The 16,973-nt window shown below is 45.1% G+C and overlaps 1 pseudogene; it reads right to left on the reverse strand.

Annotated features, from left to right (window-relative positions):
- Positions 1-4,436: 4,436 nt before the first annotated feature.
- Positions 4,437-5,019, reverse strand: LOC147724907 (exosome complex component CSL4 pseudogene; annotated as a pseudogene).
- Between the last annotated feature and the right edge of the window lie 11,954 nt (positions 5,020-16,973).

Here is a 16,973-nt window from a genome sequence, read left to right on the forward strand (position 1 = left end):
ATGAGTTTTTCCCAGTGCTTTTAAAGAAAGTCTTTTGCATTTATTTCATTACCTCACTCGTTCATTTCTATTGTCAGTTCTTTACTATATTCCTGATTCTCATCTCCCTACCTTGGACACCACTCTCCATGTCAAGGATGGGCATTGAAGGCAAATCGTTTACACAAAATGTAGATTCCATTGCATCAAGTTTGTTAATGATGGGTATTTAGCACATGTGTCTGCTGCTTGATTCTTTAGAAAATAGGCAAACATTGTCTGAATTAAGATTATCAACTTTGGACAAGACATTTACAATGAGAGGTCCTTGGTAATTGCATGCCACTATCAAACCGCCCTATTCTTTTGCATTAAGACAGCAAAAAAAAAACATTTCTTGCTAAATGTAATAATGCCATTAGATCTGTACATAGCCCTGCTTCTGCCTAGTAACTACGGGAGGAGCCTGCAAAGGTATTTACGTGCATACTATCAGCTATGGGGCCTTTGGAGTCTGTAAATAGTACTGCTTTATGAAAAAACAACTGGGCTGGTAGAGCAATATCATGATGTATACAAGCTCAGGAGGGGCCCCTGCTCCTCTTTCGGCTTATACTGCTCTGTCTACAGCACATATTAAGAAGTACATAGGCATAGATGCATCAAGCTAAAATCCGCACGCAAAAGGGCAGACTCTCAGAATCTGCCCCTTTGCAACCGGTATTTTTGCATTTGGGATGCATCATTCCAAATGCAAAAATGGCAAATTAAGAAATCGCAAAATTGCGACTACTTGCATTTAAGGAATCTCAAATTTAGATTCCTTAAATGTAATACATTAAAGTTAAAAAAAATAGCAATTTCGCTAATAGGGGTCGCAAATTACCATGATGTTGAACTTCATGGTAATTTGCAAAAACTTTAAAAAATGCACTAAAGTGCATTTTTCAAAGTTCCATTTTACACACAAACATGCCCTTAGGGCACGTGTGTGTGCAAGATGTACCCATATGCAGATTTCAGGGGTGCAACAGAGTGCCTTTTTGACACCCTGGCACCCTTGAAATTGCAATCTCAATTTGCAATTCTCTAATTGAGAATCGCAAATTGAGATTGTCTTCCTATTCATTCCTATGGGCCTTTAGGCCCATAGAAATGAATGGGGAGATATTCCTTAATTGCGAGTCGCAATTTGCGAGTCGCAATTAAGGAATTTTAAGAAATCGCTATTTTTTTAATGATTTCTTCATGCACAGCCTTTTGCTATTCCTTATTAGCGAATCGTTATTTTTCGCTAATAAGGAATAGCAAAATGAGTGCTTGATGCATCTGGAGATAGTGTTTGCCTCTTCATGCTTCTGAGCTAAACTGTTTACAGAACCTATACTAGCTCGGTGGTGGCCGAGCACGGAAGTATGTTTTCTTTTCTGTGCTGTTTGTCAGGGTCTGACCTCCCGAACCACTATCACCACTGCTCATTTGGAGTCACTATGGCTGTACTCCCCTCTGTCAGCAACTGTGGTGTTCACATTTTTTTCGTCAATAAAGTTGCGGATTTCAACAAACACGGACTGCTCTCGGTGTAGTTGTTGTTGTAGCCTCTGGCCTGGACGTCCTCCCTGATTGGCCCCAGTGACGTTTCCTAACAGGGCCACGCCCACATCATTTTTTGAGACAACTTAGACATTTTTAATCTGCACTATCACTATCACCATTTTCACAATACCCGCTCCGCAGTAAATCTGGCGCTGAAGTACACTGAGGAGGCACTCGGCCTCTCCCGGTGGGCCCGATGATGAAGCATGTCACCAACCAGGTTGGTGAGTAAGGGCTTTTTATACAAACCAAGTTGGTCTTTTGTATCCCTGTTTTCTTGCTCCTATTGTTGTTATTTGAGTTCTTGCACTCTTTTCTTGTTTAAATGCTTTTTTTTTTACAGCAATCTCCTGTGTTGCGGCAAACCTTTTATTTTTGAATATTAAATACCTTCTCCCTGGTCTACCACAGTTCATATGCAATCGATTGAGCAGACGGTAAGGTAGATGTCGCCCTCTTCCTGGTTGAGAGAGAGGACATTTTGGAATTTAGAATTCAAGTCGTTTAAACTAGTGCCGCTACTTAAGGGAAATGTGTGCGTAGATATGGGGTGAAGGAAAGTCCATCTGTGTGTCTGCATCCAAGCTGAGTCGAAGCCCTGGGCCTGTTGGTCTGGATATGCCCCAATCACTGTATATCCCAAACAAGCATTTGCAATGCAATAGGTCTCGCATTAGGCGAAGTTTGAGCTATTGTTATTGTAAATGACACTTATTTTATTTATGTGTTGGTTTTGAAAGTAGCGAAATTAATAGCTTTGTCATTTACAATGCCAACAGTTTTAACTTTCGCAAATATGACACCTATAGCATTTGTAATGCAATATGTGTTGTATTTACGTGACTTAGATGTATTGATATTACAAATAACAATGGCTTTTATTTGTTTTAATAATTAATACTTAAATAAAAGTTATTGTAATTTATAATGGCAATAGCTTAACTTTGGTAAATAACTTTTGTGAAGATTATGTTCAGTGTATTTTATTGTGACGAAAATCCAAGAACAGAAGTTAAATATTAAGATCTTTTGTGACATTTGTAATAAAGTTTGAAACATTGAGAGAACATATGTGAACCAGTTGTTGAATGGTTGCACAGACTGATGCTGTTGTGCGCTGAGTGATGTGGTGGTGACGAGTGATGCAGTGGCGTTCAGTGATGCTATGGTAGCGCATAGTAATGTTGTGGTGCCCTTGAGTGATGCTGTGGTGGTTCTGAGTGATGCCGTGGTGATGCAATAGATAGATAGAGTGAGGGCGATAGATAGATAGAGGCGATAGACAGATAGAGGGAGGTCAATAGATAGATAGAGTGAGGACGATAGATAGACAGATAGATAGATAGATAGATAGATAGATAGATAGATAGATAGATAGATAGATAGATAGATAGATAGATAGATAGATAGCAATAACAGAATGAAGAGATCTTTCCATTTTATATTTTATTGCCGTTTTCTACTAATCAGACATGGGGCCGATGAGAAGCTGGCAGCGCAGGTGATACAGAAACCCTGCAGGAATTTTGCTAAATGTACACACAAATAGCGAAACTGTAACATGTAAACATGGAAAAAATGCATTGCTCTGGTCCAGTCACACTTTATATTTTATCTTCATATCAGCGTGTGGAACAAATCACATGAAATCACCCTGGAAGGTTGGTAAAACACTAACAACATTGAATATTCCAGAGTCATACCAGGTCATGTTTCAAAAAACACCTACCGATAAAAGTGCCACTCCAAAGATTATTCTAATTGGTTCTGACTCTAGCCTTTATGGGCCATATGTTTCAAGCAAAATTGCATTTGCAAACTCCGAAATTTGCAGAATTTCAGCGTTTGCGAATGCAATTTTGCCAAATGGTATGTATTAAGGCAAAATAAGGAATCCCAAAATTTGCGATTCCTTATTTTGCAATTGCAATTAAGGAATCGCAAATTCTGCGATTCCTTATATGCAATGTAAGAAGCATTAAAAAAATTCAAATTGGCCTTAAGGAATCTCAAATTACCACCAACTTCAAGTTGGTGGTAATTTGCGAATTCCTGGTAAAATTCACTTTTTTGCATTTTTCAAAGTGCAATCTGAAGCACATACATGCCCTTAGAGCAGAGTTCTTCAAACTGTGGGGCGCGCCCAGGGGGGCGTGACACCATCCCAGGGGGGGCGCGCACTCAACCCTAAAATCCTACCTTTGTTGTCCTCTGCAGCGCAAGTCTTCACCCATGGGAATTTCTTTCAATAGCGAACTCCTGGTGACAAAGGGTTGGAGGGGAAATCATTGGGCACGAAGCGCCCATGCTTTTGTCAGCTAAGTGCTAACAGTTCGCCCTCCCAGGAGGGGGTTAATTGGTAGCGCTGAAATGCTTCAGCTGACGTCTCCTCAGCTAAAACCGAAAGTAAAGGAATAGACAGTCCTGTTCCTTTGCTTTCGATTTCAGAGCAGAGGAGACTCCTTGCCTCCCACTGCAGCTTAGAAAGTACTTTTATTTGTCTTTAAATATAAACATTACACTTTAGTTGCATTAAGAAAGCCTGCAAAAATAAACGGCATTACTCATTTTGTGCCGAATCGGACCCTATCAAACCATTTTCCGAGCAGTATAACCACTTTAGGCACTGAGGAGCAAAAGAATTTTGAGAAACAATTTTTTGTTGGACATGAATCTGCTGATATGCCATCTATTCCTTCAACCAATGTACCCTTTGTCATGGACACCACCTTGAGATGCAAGACTGTACAAGTCCTATAACAACAGATTGTATTTACACCAGGAGAGCTGCCAACAATGCGGAGTGTGCAGCACAGCTCCAAGAGGCGCGGGAAACAACACTTCTGAGAAATTCAAGTTGACTACGTCTGTAGAAACTCTGGCTGCCCCCGGGCCACTTTCCTGAACTCCTTCATGTGCATCTGCGGGCACTGCATCTCACACCAGCAGATAGGCACCATCTGTACTCCTGCTTCACTATGAGCAACCACCACGCCCAGCTCGTTCCCAGCGGTTGTCAACAGACAGTTGGACTGTGCATCACCAAGAGAAATAACTTGCCAGGACGATGTCACCAGGTCGGAAACTCTTGTACACTACAACCTTGTTTTTTTCAGCGGCTCGAATGTCTTCCTTTCGTATTGTTCCTCTGAATGTATTCGTCAATGGAGTGGATGCAATGTAGAGGATCTGAACTTTGGCAAAGCGGGAATTAATCCTGCACACCTTACAAGTGACAGTTGCACCCACGTCAGGTAGGTTCTGGTACTGCGCATATCTCACCACAGAAACCGTAGGCAACATTCCATTATCACTTTTCTTCATCACATACCCTGAGAGGGAGGCATAAATATACCCATGCCTGCTGTATGTATCACTGCCAGGGTAAAAGTCTTCACGACTGCACAACCGTTCGCCGGGTATACAGTACCGTGCTGGAGCCATGACCACTAACTGCTCTGCTGGTCCCAAGCACTCTAGCGCAGCGACGCATGCTCTAGCGAGCGTGAACCCACTGCAGCCAAAATAACTGTTCCATAGCTGCCAAGGTTTAAGATTGCAGTGTGTGACACTTTTATCATTTCAGTGTAATTATGAATTACATTTCAACCACTAAGTGACACTTTTCTCGCAAGCAAAATCAAGCTGACGAGGGAAATGTATATAAACATTAGAAATGACACACATGCTACTTTAGGAAATTTAATTGTACTATAATTGTTTATTGGAGGTAGCATACAGCGAAATTTTCACATTGCGGAGTCCAGAGTGTACAGGGCACTTTATCGCGTAATTTGCACATGATGTTGTCTGCTTGAGAGCATTTGCCACTTCTGAAATTTGTTTGATACCAGAACAATTTTTAGATACTGTATAGCGACATTATGTACTTTAGGTCGTAAGAGGCACTTGTTTTTAAAGCTTGTATGATATTATTTGCTAAATAATATGTCCAAGTTTATTGTTTGAAGTCAATGATTGGTGTTGTTTAAATATGGATGGATAATAATACTGACACCCATGTATTTGCGATGTTTTTAATATGTGTATTTGTGATTGTATATATGGTTGTGCTTTGCAAACCAAATAAAGCGTTTTGAACTGAACTGAACTGACACACAAATTGGAGCATTAATTCAATTAATTCACTTGCATAAATTCTAGACCCCTTGGCTTCAGAATTTATGTGAGTTTTCAGGTATTTAAAAATAATTTCTGTAATAGCAAAATTTGCATTGTGTTGCTAGGCATTTTATTCCATAGGATAACTCTGTTATTTAATGACAGAATCATACATTGACTTGAAAGTCATAATTGGCTAAATATATTTACGAACAAGCTACCTGAGAGATTCAGAATATTGAATGGCTTTTAAATGTGACATATTGTTTTCCGTTGCCATGCTGCCACTGGCATTCCTATTTGATTATATTTTCAAAATGCAAAAGCTTTGTATGATCGTGGCGGTATTTGATTCACAGTTCTTCTTACCCCCATGCACAGCTCTCCTTCCGGTCACCTCACTCAGGTAAACTTGTGTGCCATCCTGCTCACTACCACTTGGATCGCAGGTGGAAAAGGCCTAACGCCACTGTATGTCAATTGGATAGTAAAGACTGTGGGCCTTATAAAGTTATTTGCTGCCTCGTCGCCACAGACACATACATACATGGGCAAAAACTACATCATGGCTGCAGGTTAGCCATGCCAGCATGGTGTCCTTGTCATCACTTGTGGTTCCTGACTGTAGGCCTACCAAAGCAGAAGGTGGTGAGCCCATCCTAAACTAAAATCCCCCATGCTGTGGTAGTGTTCTTCCGTGGCATGGTACTTTTCTGCCCTACTTCTAGTACTACACTAACCTAGTCACATAGCTAAAAAAAACTGTAACAGCAATTTATTCACGGCAGCAGCGGATAAGTGTTTAAAAATATGTAATTGATAACTACAGTTTAGTTAATAGATTACCTGCTCTATCAAGAACTTAATAGCTATTCATGATCGTCACTGGACAGCAGCTGAGCCCGGCTGCTGCCCGGTAGGCTTGGTCCCTCCCAGTCGCATGATATATTACCACCACCGATATGCCATCAGTCATGCTGCAACCATTGAGCGCAGCAGCTTGCTGCACCCACTCTCACTGCGATTGCCCACCCCCCCCACCTTTTCCCCTGGCGTTGCACGCTGACCCTGACTCGTGAGCCAACCAGCCTCTTTAGCCCTGACTTTGGATGACTGGTGTAGGTGGGATCTGATACCACATTGGAACCATCCATGAGTCATCTTTACCGCAGAAGGTCGACGGTGTCCTGCATTGATAACGGTGAAAATCAGCCGCAGCTGGCATTAGTTACTGTTGGAAATACCACGGTCAGAGCGACGAGTTCAGGAGGAGCAGGAGCTGCGCATTTTAAGTTAAGAAACGCAGGCGGCAGCAGGAGGACCATCGGTAGTGACGCACATAGCCTAGTATTGTGAGTCTGCCGGATATGGCCCGTGATATGTACGCGGCGGTCAATTATGTAGTGTACCAGATTCCAGAAATTTCTGTCTGGTGGCGGGGGGGCCCAACATCTAAAAAAATTCAGCCGGGGGGGCTCAACCTACAAAAGTTTGAAGACCTCTGCCTTAGGGCATGTATGTGCGCCACATGTGCACCCATGCTAATTTAAGGGGTGCAAAAAAGGTGTCCTTTGGACACCACTGCACCCTTGAAATTATTCTCAATTTGCGATTCTCAAATTGCGAAACGCAAATTGAGAATAACTTCCCATTAGGAGGCCCATTGAAATGAATGGGAAAGTATTCCTTAATTGCGATTCGCAATTTGCTAATCGCAATTAAGGAATACTAAGAAATAGGAAAACAATTGCGAATTTGTACATACATCCCTATTTGCGATTCTCAAATAGCGATTTCTTAAAAATCGCTATTTGAGATTCGCAAATCAGGTTGTTGATATATATGGCCCTATATCTTTTTAGAGTTCTGCTTACTTTGCAAATTGCTGTATAAGTAATTATCACTGAAGAAAACAAATTAAACTAAAAGCAAGGCAGCAAAGCCAAACCAAACATCTTGCGTACCTCTCTTTCTGGGTCATTAACGACAGAGAAACCTACTGCATTCGGAAAATTCCAAACTCATTTGTAATTTGTGCATCATACTAATCACCCGCACTGCGGACAACAGCGGAAGGAAAGATTTCTGCTTCTTTTTAAGCTGCCCTAAAGTGCCAAGACAACAAGAACCTCCAATTCTCAGCGTTATCATTGGCAATAGGGAAGCAGTAATCTCAGCGCAGTCAAACAATAATTTGGTAACATTTACCAAACAATACTATATCGACAGGCCCGACTGTCCAGAAGGGGATTCTGAACATAGCCATGCCTTCTTCGAGGAACTGGGTGCTTGAAAGTGTTCTGTTGTAGGCGAGCGCAAGAAAGAGGAGAGAGGGAGTGGAGGGAGGGGGTGGGGGAAGGGCGTTTTGTCACGGCCCTAAAAGTGACAGGTGAAAGCGAAGGGAAAACAAGCATTGGCAAAATGAAATAATAAACAAGACTGCAAGTGCTAGAATTTAAAGATAAAAAACCCAGACCTGAACACCACCTCACTTGGGTCAGGAAAAAAAACTTGGTAGGACTGAATCTTTGTTCACTCGCCCACTGCTGATTTAGATTTGTTGTTTTACGCGTCATACTGCCTGAAACTCAGTTTTTTTCTCCATTTTACAGAGGGCAAACCGAATTGTTGCAGTGTGCACGAGCACCACCTGTTTATATTGACCACCTGCTACATTACAGAAGCCACATTTCTTTTTTAGGGCCAGCGAGATGAAGTGATTTGCCCAGAATCACGGGATGCTGCGGTGCCTATTCCAATCATGGAGTCCCACTCTGCAACTCTGGGCAATAGCTTGCTTAATCTCCACAACGGCCCCCACAACGCTAAGGATGCCTGGCCTCCACCTTGGGGGTGCCCAGGAGTGGATGCCTCACAGGGAAAGCCAGGATGGGTTCCACAACGGTATTCGTACAAGCGCCTTGAGACCCTTGCGGGTGAGTAGTGCGCTATACAAGTATCAATTTACATTTACATTACATTACACATTAGATGTGCGAGGGCTTTGGAGGCAGCTGTAATAAAGCATGCTTTTCAGCGGTGTTAATAAAAGAAACGTGGGGGTTTAAAGAGACCAGCTCTGCTCTCCTAGGTGCACCCTTCGTATTTATGGTATTGTCAGCCAATGGTAGCCTGGTATGGGTTAAACTCAGATTAAACTATGCCCAATAGCGGGACAATACTCTGCCAGCTACCATTCCAGATCGCCACTTTCTCCTTGTTGATGGTGACAGCCAGCACTGGTGCATCTCTACCACTCGAGTTCTAAAGCCCAAACAGTAAAGTAAGGGTGACGTGCCCGGTCACACAGGGAGCAGAGGGAGGGGGCGTTACAGAGAGCTGCTACAGACGGTGCAAAGCACAAACAAAGAGACACACGGCGAAAGGCTGCACCTCCCTCGTGCTAAGAAATTGAGTGAGACTGAGTCTCTCTGTCGCGCACTGATTAAAGCGGCATGATCCTCGTAATAACTCCACCTAATATCAAACGAACATAGTGAGGGGGGCACTAAACAGTGTGTGTGACACTAACCCGGTCTCCGCTACCTCCCAACACCCTCCAGTGGTCCAGGACACTCTCGCGACTCTTGCAGCTGCATTGTAAAAAACAAACGGGTACCCGATTCCGTGATGTTCTGGGCTGCTGTGGTGGAGGTTGTGACGAGCTGCATCGGCGGTATTGCTCGTAGAGTGTGGCAGCAAGGTGAGAAGGTCCGGGGACCTCCGGACACCAGCAGGTGGAGGAAGGCGTGAAGCATGTTGGTGCTGGAGAACTGCTGCAGTCGCGCAAACACGCACATAGCACTGAGGCCACCACAGGCAGTGTGCATGCAGAGTGAGCACGTAGGAGGCAAAAAAACGCAACACTGATGGAAAAAACAAGGAAGTAGTCCCTACATGACTATATAACACCAGGCAGCGGAGCAAAACTGTAGTTAGTCGGTGCTGCTTCCTGCAAAAGGAAGGCAAATCGGAAGTGACGCATTGGAACTAAAGCCAATAATAATCCTGCTTACAAAAAAAATGCCAGAGTTAACTAATGACAAGGGGCAGCAAAAACTACTGCCAATAGGCGGAGTTACCACATCGATTACTTAATGCCTCATAGAGGCAGCACATGCCCTGACCTTTACAAGACCTAAAAAACTAAGAAGTGCAAGAAAAAGCTGTTCACAAGCTATTGGAACCAACAAAATTGAAGCAACTAAATCCTCAAGAGAGCTCTTTAAAATTTTGCAGCAGTTATCCACTCCCCCAGCATCCACAGAATTTTAAGGCTCTCAAAAGCTTTGCAACCAGTTCGCCAACTTCTTTCAACTTGAAAATTTCTAACATTTATAAAGAGCTGGAAGAGTCAAAAGACAAAACACGCTATATTTAAGTGCCGGAACACTCTGCTAGAGTAGCTGAGCGCTTAGGTTAGCGCTTAACAAAACCTACGATAACATAACATAACATTAAGTACAGAGTATAAGTGGGAATCACCTAAATCCTTGGAATATAGGAGCAAATCAGCAACTTTGCCGCTGGCCGCGCGACACGAAGGGGAGATAACGCGAGACAGCGTCTTAGTGACACATGCCTCGCGAGCAAAACATTATCAGCGCGACGGTCAGGGCGCCGCCCCCTTTTGGAGGTGGCCAATGCAGGGCGAGCAAGTTAGGTGGTGGGCGGTCCTAGGGCCTTTATGTAGGCCAGCCTGGTTCTGTCCTTCCTCTTTCCGCCGCGCTTCGTCCTGGCTACTCTGCGCTGTTCCCGCTGTTACCTCTCGTCGTGTTCCGTCGGTTTCTAAGGTATGTGGCTTCCTACTAGCCTCCCCCCGGCCCGGTCCCTGGATATGAACAGGTTGATGGGGCCCTGTGGTATCGACCACGGGGGGGGCTGGTGGTTGCCGGTCGTGTTTTAGGCGGAGCGGGGTTGGGATCGTTAGTTGTGGGTAGATCGGTTTAGGAATAGGCCACCGTTAAGAGGGAGGATCCAGCTTAGGGCGCAGAGCGTGTAACTGATCGGCTTCGGATCGCCTCGGTGCTACGGAACCACACGCTGGGGCTTTGCCTTAATTCCGCCACGGACGTTTAAGACCGTAGGTGAGAAAGGTACCATGCGTGGCTTCAGTTAGGAGGGGGGGCTCCGTTAATAGCGGAGCTCCGTGGAAGGGCGCGGACAGGACATGAAGCGGGGCCTACACTTTTGCAGAGCTCACTGCCCTGAACCGTAGCCCTTTGTCAGAAGAGGTAGCAACAAACTTTACAATAGCGCAACGAACGAGAAGCATCAATCGGGACAGGAAGGAAGTGACTTTACGCTTGGACTGGCGTCAAAGTCACACTTGCATAACGTGGGACTCGTGGCTTATATAGCAATTCTACCACCGCAGCCACCCTTCTTAAGCGATGTAAATGTAGCGCTTGTTCAACCTGCTGAGCAATCCTTGAAGGAAAGCCACTTACCCGCGGCTTTCCCGTAGCGCCGGTTGACCGGTCATCTGCAACTACGTGCAGGCAAATTCCCTCGTGCCTTTTATGGTGAAGGTTAGATTGTACACTGCTGCATTCGGGGGCAGAATAAAGGGCCATAAGGTTATTTAATGGATAAGGGCTTGGAAAGAACGTAGTTATTCGTCCTCAGGTTTAATGCACACAAATTTCCATTGCCTGTAAAACGTAGCAGGGCGAGGCTGAGACTAGTACGCCGGTCAAAGGAGGGAAAATGGCGCCCACCCACATGGGTTAATTATTGCTATTGTCCCCACATCGAGCGCGGGTCGCGGACTCATCACGTGCGCCTCTTCCCAACAGGTTAAGGTAAACAGCAGTGCAGCGGATAGGGTTAGCATTGTGCATAGCTCTCCCTGCCATGAAGCGAGTGTGTCTAAATTTGCATGTGGGTATGGCATATTTGGGCGCAAAGTATAAGTCTTTTATGGGCGCGCCGTTGTTACAGGTGTCCGTATTTACAAGTGGTGAATAGTATAATTAGGCCATAAGAGATATTGATCTACATGTATTAGTTGATCGGGTCACGATTGGGGGCTGCACGGGCGTCCCATGTCAGTAAAAGACTGTTTGTCGTTATTGGGAAATGGGTCATACCCTGCCTCGAACTTCAGAGACTGCCTCCCTGTTTACGGTGCGACGTACAACTGCCCTCTGTCATGTTCGCGAAGACATGGGTGCTATCCTTTGGTGGCGTTCCGTTGTGCAGTGACAAACGCGGGTCATAGCTTCATGTGCATAGCCTAGCATAGGCATGGTATATATACATTTAATAAAATCAAAAGGTTTTGCCTAATGTCAGATCTAATACTGAACTCTGTAGGCTGTTTTTATTGCTAATAGCGTTACTCAGTAGAGGTATTTCAAGATTGAGGCCTTACACGTGCCTGCCAAAGAAATCCTAAATGAAATAACAAAATAGACTAAATTTGTATTAAAAAACGAACACCTTACCTTCAGCAGATGAAAAATGTATGAGAACCACCCAAAGCGCACAAACAAGAACTTTGGCCACATTTAAACCCGCTGTGTATAGTTATTCATCTCTGCTATTAACAAGTAACTGATTCGTAGAATCGCTGACGGGCCGAGCTTTCAGTGGCAGGAAGGGACGGGTCACCCAGAGTACTGCCTGCGGATTAACACGAACTTGCTTCCATTTATCTCATCTTGGCTGACGGCGTAGTCGAGGGAGCAGTTCAAATGCGAACCCTTTAGCCAGGCAGCCACCGTACCGAGCAGAGCCAAGTCAGATAACAAGTGCAAACAGCGCCTAAACATTGGCTCTTTAGTCCCATAACTACTGAGACACAGGTTACACACTATTTGCACATTAATTCCAGTGAAACCAAACTCGAGGAAACATGCCTGCTTTCATATTAAGAGTAACCTTGAGACGAGGAGGATTATATATGTTGATTTAATCGTTTACATCGTTTTCGATTAGAATAAAACGGCCAAAACGGGAACAAAGTGTGTGTGAAAGGTTTCAGCCACAACGGTAAATGTTCTGCTCTGTTTTACACTGTAATGGGCGATGTTACAAGGTGGCCACAACTGATTAGTGTGCACCAGGGCACGCTGAGCCAAAGAGGTCATTACAGAATGTAATAGTTTTACAGTGGCCCCTGACAGGCTTCAGACAGAAGCCAAGGCAGCGCAATAAACTGAGGGCTGAAGGCTGTGAGGCAGGTTCCGCAACAGAGAGGAGAATAAATGTTGCAAACAAGAAAACAAAGTTACAAAGAGATCACCAAATAGTTTTTTGGTAAGGCATGTAGGAAAAATGTAACATGAGAAAAGAAAGAATGAGGTAGTAAGAAAATGTAAAGGACGAATGGGAGCATGCAGAAGGTGAGAGTAATGAAGGAAAGAAGGAAGGAAAGAGCAAAGTGAAATGAATGGTCGTTGAAAAGAAAAAATGAAGAGTGAGTGTAAAGATGGATGGCTGAAAAGATGAATAGAATAGGAAAGGATCAGTTGGTACAAGGATGGAAGAAAGGATTGATAGAAAGATGGATAAGTGGATGGAAAGGTGGACACTAGAGTGAAAGGATGAATGGCTAAATAGTGAAAGGATGACAGATCTTGGAAGGCGGCTTATTCTCCCAATGCTGAGGCAGACGAAATCATAGTTTGTCACCCTGGAATATTTATAAGGCCGTTAAGCACCGGGCTGGCATCCCCTGGAGGGCTGCACTCTCGCAGGGGCGCATGCGTTAGCACTCTCTCGGGGGCGGGTGCGTTAGCGGCGCTGGGCTTTCAGTAATGACCTGCTCCCCTTGGCGCTCGTCAGGCGGAGGCCATTTTAGGCGAAGCCTGCTAGGCCTTTCATCCTCCCCAGACAGTGCAACGCATCCCAGTGTTTGCGATCATGGCGTGCGGGAAATTCGAGTATGGAAACTGAGGGAGAGCTAGATAAGGTGCGATCCGGTGCAAAGGCAAGCAGAAATATTCTTGGTTTAGAGCCAACACAGGGTTTCATCTTCTTGACATGCATTATTGCATGGTCCTTGCACGGGGTATGGCATAACGGCCAGAGCTGCAGACTTTGGAGGGGGGAGACCAGGTTCGAGCCTCCACAAGGGCCCATTATCATGTAATTCTGGGCCAATCACTTAAGCTTCTCGTGCTTACCACAAATGGCTGTGTTCATTGGTAAAGTAACTGGTGCGCATGGCAGGTAAAGCGCTCCAACACTTTCGGATCGAGTCGTCCAACTAAATAGAATGAAGACCTTGTGTGGTGCCTTCATTTTGCGCTGTGTGCGTGTTTGACGTCTAATTTATAGTTAGTTGTTTCCCGTACAGGGTGGAACAATTGTTGAATGGGAATCCATTTTATTTTCTGCACCTTGATTAGTTCCTTTCCATGATAATTAATTCTGCAGCATCCCCATCCAATCACATAACTGGTTTAATGTTTTAATCACATAACTGGTTTAATGTTTTATGAAGGCCTTAATGTCGCTCTGCACTACAGGGCTGAATTTAAATAAATTCCGCCTTGAATTGGTACGAGTATGTAGCAAATGTATTCTGCAAGCCAGCGGGTCTGCTCTTGATTCATGGGGTTTTCCTTTCTAATTTTGTGTTCAGTTCGCAGAATTCTGATTGGCATAGCTTTGCCAAGGCTTGTTAAGTCGGGCTTGACTGTGCGTCTATCGCCGGACTTTCAGTGCTCACATACAAAAGAGTTTAAATATGTAGTCCTGAGAGGGAGGTTTAGGCTCCACTCACATGTTGATTGTTCTTCTACCACACACACTTCAAGGAGTAGTGTGCTAGTTCAACAAAGAAATATTTCTGTTGCTCATACCTGTTAAGGGTTGGTAACATTGACCCCCCAAGTGAAGAACAGTAGGATGGGCCTTAGTTCCAGAGTACAGCAATGTTTGTACGGAAATATCTGTAAATCCTGTCATTTAATTCACTGTAATCATAAAAGAATGTATTAAGTGTCATAGCGGGAGTGTACTTTGAAATTGCCGATCACGCTCGATAACACGCAGAGAGGCAAGAGTGAGGCCCTCCTGAAATGCACGGACAGAGAGGGTGGCCAGGTATGAGAAGCTTTTGTGAATGGGCCTTGAGGCCTAACAATTGTGTTGAAGTTCAGACAGGCCAGTCCTGGCACCCCATTCGAAGCGATTGGGCCATTGAGCTGGCGTAGTAGGCCAGCCTATCATAAACTTGATGACATTGAGACAGACATAAGTTGCGGCCCACCAAATTCTATTGTCTTGCCTCGGGATGCTCTGTACGGCTTGGTTCATTGGAACACTGACTGTCAAAGGGCATTATTGCATTCGGTGATTTCTAATGTTCTAGTTGCGGGTGCGCCCGATATAATCTTCCACACACATGAAGCTCAGAATTTCTTAAGGTAGTTGGGAAAAGGTTGGCCTATGGCTTCAATGCAAATGGTCAGAACTGGTGGAATGAAGGTGTCATGACACATGTAAGCAGACTGGAAGCATTCTCACACTTGCTGCTTTCAGATATTGCCCGGCCCAAGTACTTGCTGTTGTCTGTCCTACCCTGGTACAAGTGGGGACAGGGCTAATAGAGGACTAAGGGTTACAGTCAGGTTCGTTGTTACACAAGGGCAGTTACAGGGATTAACGGTTGTATGTTCTTTCAGTGCGATTACAAGAAATAACGGTCTAAGGGGGACGGTGCTCAGATGGTTTACATCTTTCCTGGAGGGCCGCCGCCAGACGGTCTGGGTATCCCAGAGCTCAGCCGAGATGCCGCCATTGGGTGTTGGGGTTCCACAGGGCTCTGTGTTGAGCCCGACATTATTTAACATCTTTATGTCCCCTCTGGCGGCTGTGGTTGAGGCTTACGGAGCCCAGATCGTGTCCTACGCTGATGACACACAACTCCTCTTCACTTGTGAAAAAGATCAGACATTTGATGGGGAGAGAATCCGGGACTGCTTGGACAGGGTTTTCAGCTGGTTTCAGCTAAATTGTCTGAAGGCCAACTCCAGCAAGTCGGAGGTTCTATTCTTTGGCTGTGCCTCCGATCCCGAGTGGCGGCAGTGGTGGCCGGCCGCCATCTGTCCCCCGGCACAATCATCCTCGGTTGCCAAGAACCTGGGTGTTAAGCTCGACAACAAACTTTCTCTGAGAGCGCACATCCTTGGCCTGTCCGGCACCTGCTTCGGTATCCTCAGAATGCTCCGCAAGTTTCTTCCCCTACTGTCTGCGGAGCACAGACGGATTACGGTGCAGGCGCTTATCGGGTCTAGGCTTGATTACGCCAATGCCCTTTTTCTAGGCCTTCCGGATTACTTAGTCCAGCGTCTGCAGGTGGCACAGAACTCGGCAGCCCGGGCAATTTTCGGTCTGCACAGACGAGCACGGGCTTCTGTGTTGCTGCAGACGCTCCACTGGCTTCCAATTCGGAAGCGGATTGTCTTCAAATCTATGACCCTGATGCACAAGGCTCTTTTTGGCTCAGGTGCTGGATATCTGAAAAAAAGATTAGTTTTCTATCGCCCGGCTCGCTCACTGCGTTCAGAATCCCTTTTTACTGCCGTGGTTCCACGCGTGAGGAAGGCACGCACGGGGGGGCGCTCTTTCAGCCTCAAGGCCTCCCAGTTGTGGAATTCGCTTCCATTGGCACTGCGTAGCACCCCCAACCTGCTTCAATTTAGGAAGAATTTGAAGACGTGGCTTTTTAATCTCTCTGCTTAGACGGTTTTCTTTTTCCTTTTCTTTCGGGGTCTGTTTTTACCTGTTATGTTGATCTTACACTGTAAGTTGCCTGTGAAAAGCGCCGGGACACTCTTTTAGAGTAGCCGAGCGCTATAAAAATGCCTGATAACATAACATAACATAACATTCTTCTTTCAGATACTGCTTGGACAAGTTGCGAGGTTAGCACACCCTCGGGAGAAAGGCGTAGATCGGCAGGTAATTGCCGGGGGTAACGTCCATGTGGTCAGCCCCGTTGAGCAAAGGGGCAGTTGGGATGCGACCTGTGTTTCCCGCTCGGGTAGGGCGGGGGCATGTAGAGGAGTGGTGCATGGGGTGACGCGGGTTTCTCTGTTGTGGTATCCTCTGTGTACGAGTGTACCTACTGCACGACCCCCTTTGATGTGTCCGTAAAGTTGGCTTTTGTCCCGGATTTGCACCTAAGGTTGAGTGTCGTCCCGCGGTTGGCTGGAACCAATTAATCAAATAAAGCACTTATCTTGCAATCATCACAAGGCTGGGGCACGAGGTTAACTGCAAGCATAAGCCAAATGTGTCTAAACTCACACATGTAATCC

This window comes from Lissotriton vulgaris, chromosome 4_1 (genome assembly GCF_964263255.1).
Source record: "Lissotriton vulgaris chromosome 4_1, aLisVul1.2, whole genome shotgun sequence".
In the NCBI taxonomy this organism is placed as follows: Eukaryota; Metazoa; Chordata; class Amphibia; order Caudata; family Salamandridae; genus Lissotriton; species Lissotriton vulgaris.